The following is a 7,143-nucleotide window of genomic DNA, read 5'->3' on the forward strand; positions in this document are numbered from 1 at the left end:
CAAGCATTATTGTTAACTTTTATGATGAGAATCTTCCCAGGAAATACAAATTAAAGTAAACATGAGAAATCACTTTCAATGCACCAGACTGGCGAAATCAGGAAAAAAAAGGATAAGACCTACTGCTGGTGGGATGTGGGAAGAGGGTGTTCTCATTCAGCGCTGGGGGAAATGGGAAGAGTTATTGCTTCTTTGGGACCTAGAGTGCTGGCATCTATTCAAATAAAAATACATATACATGTTGACCCAGTAATCTCATTATTTTCTTAATAACAGCTCTCCTGAGCTATGGTGTATATGCCATACAAGTCACCCACTTAAAGTATACGATCCTACGGTTTTTAGTACATTCAGAGTTGTGAAACCACCACCACAACCAATTTCAGATTCTTTTCATCACCCCCCAAAAGAACCCCGACCCTGCCTGGCATCCGTTAGCAACCAATCACTCCTCTTTTCCCACCCACCCCTAGGCACCCACCAACAATCTATATCTGTCTCTTTGAATTTGCCTATTCTGAACACTTCATATAAGTGGAATCGTATTTATAACTGGCTCCTCTCACACAGTGTCATGTGTTCAAGGTTCATCCTTGTTGCAGGAGTCTCATTCCTGCAAATCCATTCCATAGCAATAAAAGCACCTGTGCCTCAGGACATATGTACGAGGATGTTTATGGCAGAAATGTTCACGACAGTAAAAAGAGAGAAAGAAAAAAGGAAAACTGGCAGTGTCACGGATGGTCATTAATCGGAACGGGGCCCGGAATGTCACACCACTAGAAAAGAATGCATGAGCACCAGGCCACTTGAACTGAAGGGGATTCCCTGAGCAAGAAAAAGGACGATAGAGAAGGATGCACAAAATATTCAAATCCAATTTTTGATCTACAAACTCATTTTAAAATACTTTTTTGGATAAGCTTGTTTATTTTGAGAGGGAGAGAGAGAGCGTGCACTAGTGGGAGAGAGGCAGAGAGAGAGGGAGAGAGAGAAACACAAGCAGACTCTGTGCTGTCCGCACAGAGCCTGACGTAGGGCTCAACCTCACAAATCGTGAGAGCGTGACCTGAGCCGAAATCAAGAGTCAGACGCTTAACCGACTAAGCTAACCAGGTGCCCCAACTTACAAACTTATTTCATTTATTTACATTTTTAAATGTCTGCTTGTTTTTGAAAGAGAGAGAGATTGAGGGCCAGATCATGAGCAGGGGAAAGGCAGAGAGAGAGAGAGAGAGGGAGACAGAATCTGGAGCCGGCTCCAGGCCCTGAGCTGTCAGTGCAGAGCCTGACGTGGGGCTCGCGAGAGAACCACGACGTGAACCGTGAGATCATGACCTGAGTCAAAGTTGGAGCCGCCCAGGGGCCCCTATACAAATTCACTGTATAAACACTCCTCCATATTTAGGCCTTATACCTGAATCTGAGAAGACCTGAACTGGATTCAATGATGGCAGAGATGAAGCTCTTTAGTATTGCTCAGTCCTACTCACAAGCTCCACCGAGGGTAAAAAGTTACGAGAACAGCACAAAGAGTGCATCAGAGAGAGGGAGGTTCCGGGGATTGCCTTCTGTTCCTCCTACAGAAGGCCCCAGCCAGAGGAGGCTGCCCTAAACAGAGGCCTCCTGGGCTTTACCATCCACCCCCACAAAGGCCTGGCCAGCATCTGATTATGTCACATGTCACCCAGCAATTCAGGTGCTCTGCGAACCCGGCCGGCCAAGCCCGCCATCCACGACTCATCCATACCGAGCGACTCCCCTTTGCGGTGCCCGAGTCTCAGGTCCTATGGCTTCCCAGCATCCGTGTCTGCATTTACATGATCCAGGGCTTTACCATTCAGGTCCACATGGGAGCTTTCCGTGGACAGGCCTGGCTATAGCTTCTTACAGTGTGTGTAGATGGGGAATGATAAGGACGGACACGTAGTTGGTTGTAATCATGCACTACGGGAGTGCGTAGGTAGGGGGTAGGGACCATGTGGTGAAGGGAAGACCAGAGAGGGAAGGGGGGGCCAATAATAAATGGAAAAGCACACCAGAGTGGAACCACATACAATTGCATTTATGCATCTGGAGAAACTTTTGCATAGGCCAAGGCATATAAAAAGAAATTAAATTTAAAAATTAAAAAGACAAAGAGAATATCCACGCTACTTGGGTGATTAAAAAAAAATCAAAACAAAAAATGCCAGCTGCCTGACTGCACGAAGGACTGAATTCTCCCCTCCCTTCTTCCAGATCTTACCTCAGGGAAGGGTTTTGTGCAGAGGACTGTGAGCTCACAAGCTGCCATTTGCTTCACGTGTTCCCTGAACACAGCTTCCTGGAACCCATTAGCCGCTTTCCTACAAAATTCTACAATGAATAATTGAAATTAAACATTCCTGGTCAAAATAAATCAACACTGAATGACACGTTGCCCTGATTTTTCCTGTTTCTCACATCGTTCCTAATCCACCAAATGTGGTTAATTTAAATTAAATTGAATTTCCTCGTCTTCTTGCTGAATTTGCCAGGTTCCACTAAACTGACCATCAGGTGAAAGCAGCAAATGAACTACAGTGAAATCCTGAGCCAGAGACCTGACTGACGTGTGTGTGTATGAGGAAGGGTTGTTCTGAGGCCTCTTGATTAGCTGACACAAGGTGACAGATCATAGACTCAAACGAGTGGCTCAAAAACCATCCATGAGTGGATAATATCATTGAGAACCCTGGATTTCCAACATTCTTCTCTTGCATTCTCACGTGTTGACTTTCCATCCTAGATTTGTTACCTCGTTATCATGAGTGAATGGTGGCCTCATGGGGTGCCTGGGTGGCTCAGTCGGTTAAGTGTCCAACTTTTGATTTCAGCTCAAGTCATGATATCGTGGTTTGTGAGATTGAGCCCCACATCGGGCTCTGTGCTGACAGTGTGGAGCCTGCTTGGGATTCTCCCTCTCCCTTTCTCTCTGCCCCTCCCCTGTCATGCTGTCTCTCAAAAAAAAAAAAAAAAAGAAAAGAAAAGAAAAAGAAAAAAGGTGGCCTCACAAAAGATATGTCCACCTAGAACCTGTGACTGTGACCTCATTTGGACCAAGAGTCTTTGTAGACATAATTAATCTCAAGATGCCTCACAAAAGAGCCATCAACCCAGAACCTGTGACTTTGACCTCATTTGGGCCAAGAGTCTTTGTAGATATCATTAATCTCAAGACAAGATTATCCTGAATTAGGATGGACCCTAAATCCTATGACAAGTGTCTTTAGAAGAGAAAGGGAGGAAAAATACCAAGAAGGAGCTGTGAAGACAGAGGCACAGAATGACAAATTCTCACTCAGAGGTTCTGGAAGAGACCAACCTTGCCGGTGTCTTGACTTCAGACTTCTGGCCTCCAAAATGACGAGAAAATAAATTTCTGATGTTTTAAGTCACTGAGTTTGTGGTAATTTGTTACAGCACTTCTAGAAAACTAATACACTTCTGGTCTAAATATGGCTGCTGCCTCACAAGCATCACATCCTCACACCCTTTTATTCACAGTGGAAAGAAAGAGAGCAGGGACAGGAAGGAATTTTATTTTTCATTAGCAGAATTCTACTCCCCTTATTTCTTATTAAAAAATAAGAAAATGTTGGAAAGCGAGTATTTGTCAGAAAGAAGCAACAAGAGTTTGAAAATGTGGGGGATGACAGTGGACAGTGAGGAGGGCCTTTTTAGTGGTCAAAAATGGCTACTGTCATTTAATGAGTGGGGACCAGCTATCCTAAAAGTCTTGTCATGTGTCCTCTATTGAGACATACTAGGGATCAATTATGAGTTATCCCTGCAGGCTGGATCCTGGTTGCCCTGTTAACAAGAAACCAGGTGGGGGGAGGGGGGGGGAGGGAGGGGACAGGAGAAGTGGCAGACGGGCAGGCAACTAACAATGCCTGTCACACATGGGAATGACTCACTGTGATATAAAGCTATGGCACAGAAACTGACTTGGTTTTGTTGGTGTGTGGCCAGATTCATTCATTCATTCACCCACTCATTCACTGATTCAATGAGCACAACTCAAATAGACTTAAGCCAAAAAAAAAAAAAAAAGTATTATTAGTACATAAAACCAAAGTCCAGAAGAAATTTGGGGGAATCTGCAGGGGCTCCAGTGCTGTCATTAGGACCTGGTCTCTCTCTACATGTGTCCTTTGACTGCTTTCTCTGTGCTGATTTCATTTATTTTTTTTTTTAATTTTTTTTAATGTTTATTTTTTTTTGAGACAGAGAGACACAGAGCATGAACAGGGGAGGGGCAGAGAGAGAGGGAGACACAGAATCTGAAACGGGCTCCAGGCTCTGAGCTGTCAGCACAGAGCCCGACGCGGGGCTCGAACTTGTGGACGGTGAGATCATGACCTGAGCCGAAGTCGGACGCTTAACCCACTGAGCCACCCAGGCGCCCCTGTGCTGATTTCATTTAAATAAGCTCCTCCCATTCAGAGGTGAAATGGCTAATAGTTATTCCAGGTTCACATTCCAATCAAAAACATCCCCCCCACCCCGCCCCACCTGCTCCAGGAAAGAGAGATCCTTTTTACAAGTGTTCCATTAAACCTCCCGACACTAAGTGTCATTGGGCCATCTGGACCAAGTGCTCACTCCTGTGCCATCTCTGTGCCTGAGGGTAGATTACACAGCCAGTTGAGGTTGGATTGCAGGTGGCCCATGTTGCAAAGGGGAGGGGACATTGCGAGGGGGCTCGTGGATTTAGCCACTCCAAACATATGCACTCAGAGTGGGGAATTGGTTTCCCAGGGAAAATCAGATTAAAAAAAAAAATTAATGAATTTAGAGCAAGCAAATGTGACCAATGCCCGCTGCACTCCAAGTCTGTGAAATGAATGTCATCGCATATGAGCATAAGATAGATGTGTATGGTCCAGTGCAAATTCATCATTACTCTTGATGGGAGGAGGGCAATTTAGAATACAGGAAGGGCCTTCTAAAGGGGGAGGGGGTCAGTAGCGTCATCTAGACGGATAGTAATAATTAAGTTCCACAAAGGGAAAGCTGAGGATGCTATAGGAAACTATACTGGCAAAATTACGTTAAATTAGGATTTGTAATACTTACTCTATCAGGTGTAATAATTGGACATTGATCAGACCATCTGGTTTGATGTTTAGAGAGCATTCCAAACATCAAAAATATCAAAATGAGGTCCAAGATCCCCTTCTATTTAACTACTATGTTTGGTCATACAAACTACACAGCTCATTTGTGGAAAATGATGTGAGGTATGAGTGTTTGGGAAGATTTTCAAGGTGACGCTTTGGTTTCCACTTAGATAAGGAGGTTAACCTAAGGCTAAATATGCATTGACCTTACCAGATGAAGAGGAGGAAGAAGAAGGAGAAAAAGAAGTCCGAAAGAAAGAAAGAAAGAAAGAAAGAAACAAAGAAAGAAAGAAACAAAGAAAGAAAGAAACAAAGAAAGAAAGAAAAAGAAAAGAGAAAAGAAAGAAAAAGAAGTCCTGTAAAGTCACTAGTAGCCACATGGACCCATGGGCAGGTCACCAAGCAACAGCGTTAACTAGCATTGCTACTCATGATTTCAGAGTACAAGCCAATTGCTGAAATGATTCGGTCCCATCAGTGGAAATGGTCTTCTCTGTATAGTTCTGTATCATGTGACCATCTCACACCAAGATCCCAAACGTTGGCCCTTGAGTACAACCGGAATACGAAAACCTGCGTTCTGTTAAGCCAGCTCAGGCACTGGCACAGAAGGCTGTTGTTCACAATGACGTGACTTGGTCTCATTCTGGGGTTGGATCCCCAGCAAAATTCTGTCTTGCCCTCAAAGATGACCCATGTAAGACAGGTTAAGGAATATAGAACACTCCAGCCTGGTGTCCCAGAAGTGCCGTGGTGGTGGGAGCACCGTGTCAGATCTGTGTTCTTTCGAGGGCAAGTTGCGGAACTTCAAGTTCTCCGCCTCTGGTTGCCTCCTCAGACATGCAATTCAGTGCCAAGTACGTGCGTTTAGTTACCGCCCGTCTGGACGGTGAAAAACCAAGTGCATTTCTGACATTCTTTCTCCTTCTATGATTCCCTAAAACTTAGGGACGCGTAATCTGCCTGGAAATGCTCAGTCTTCCAGGTGTCAAAACAGCACGTGCGTGGGCTGGGCATCCAGGTGTTTGGAGAGCTGTTGATACTGCAAAGCACTTCGCAGAGTTCTGCATTCTCAGACGGTCATGTTTTTCTCCGCTTTTTACTACATACCGATCACTAAAAAGATATATAGACTGGGCGTGAAAATGTCTTAGAAAATATTACAAATGAAAGTCATGCATAAATACATTCTTCTGCTTGAATGTCAAAGTAACAATTACAAGAACTAGCATATTCTGTTGCAGACACTGCTAAGCACTTTATATGGAGCATCTCACGTACCCCTCACAATATCTCAGTGAGGTACCTACCTAGTATTCCCATTTGATAGATACAGAGAATGAGGCTAAAGAGGTCAAATAACTTGCCCAAGGTCACACAGTAAGTGACAACACTGGGATTTGAACCCAGGAAGATTGACTTTTCATTACTTTCCTTTCTAACCCTCACCATGTATAAGGTCGTACTTGGCGTATTAGTTTTGATAAAGAATATATTCCTTTACAGGGGTGCATGGGTGGCTCAGTCGGTTAAGCATCCAACTCTGGCTCACGGTTCGTGAGTTCAAGCCCTGCGTCAGGCTCTGTGTTGACAGCTCAGGGCCTGGGACCTGCTTCAGATTCTGTGTCTCCCTCTCTCTCTGTGCCTCCCTCACTCGTGCTTTCTCTCTCAAAAACAAATAAACATTAAAAAACATTTTTTTTTAAGTAATATATTCCTTTACAGTAAGATCAGGGCAACTCCATACTGGCTATTTCCAATAATCACAGGAAATCCCTAATTTCCACATACTTCAGGTTTCCGGATCTTGGAAGATTGAGAACAGTGCAGGACGGAGGCAAACAGAACTCATCAGCCCAGCCCAGTTGGAGTGTGCCCCTAATAACCAGGAGCAACTCTGACACAAGCTCATCCTAGGTTTCTGGCACTAAGGAGCATTCCAGACAGAGCAACAGGGGATGAAAAGGTGACAGGAGCATTAATTATCTCCAGGCTT

This window comes from Panthera tigris, chromosome F2 (genome assembly GCF_018350195.1).
Source record: "Panthera tigris isolate Pti1 chromosome F2, P.tigris_Pti1_mat1.1, whole genome shotgun sequence".
NCBI lineage: Eukaryota > Metazoa > Chordata > Mammalia > Carnivora > Felidae > Panthera > Panthera tigris.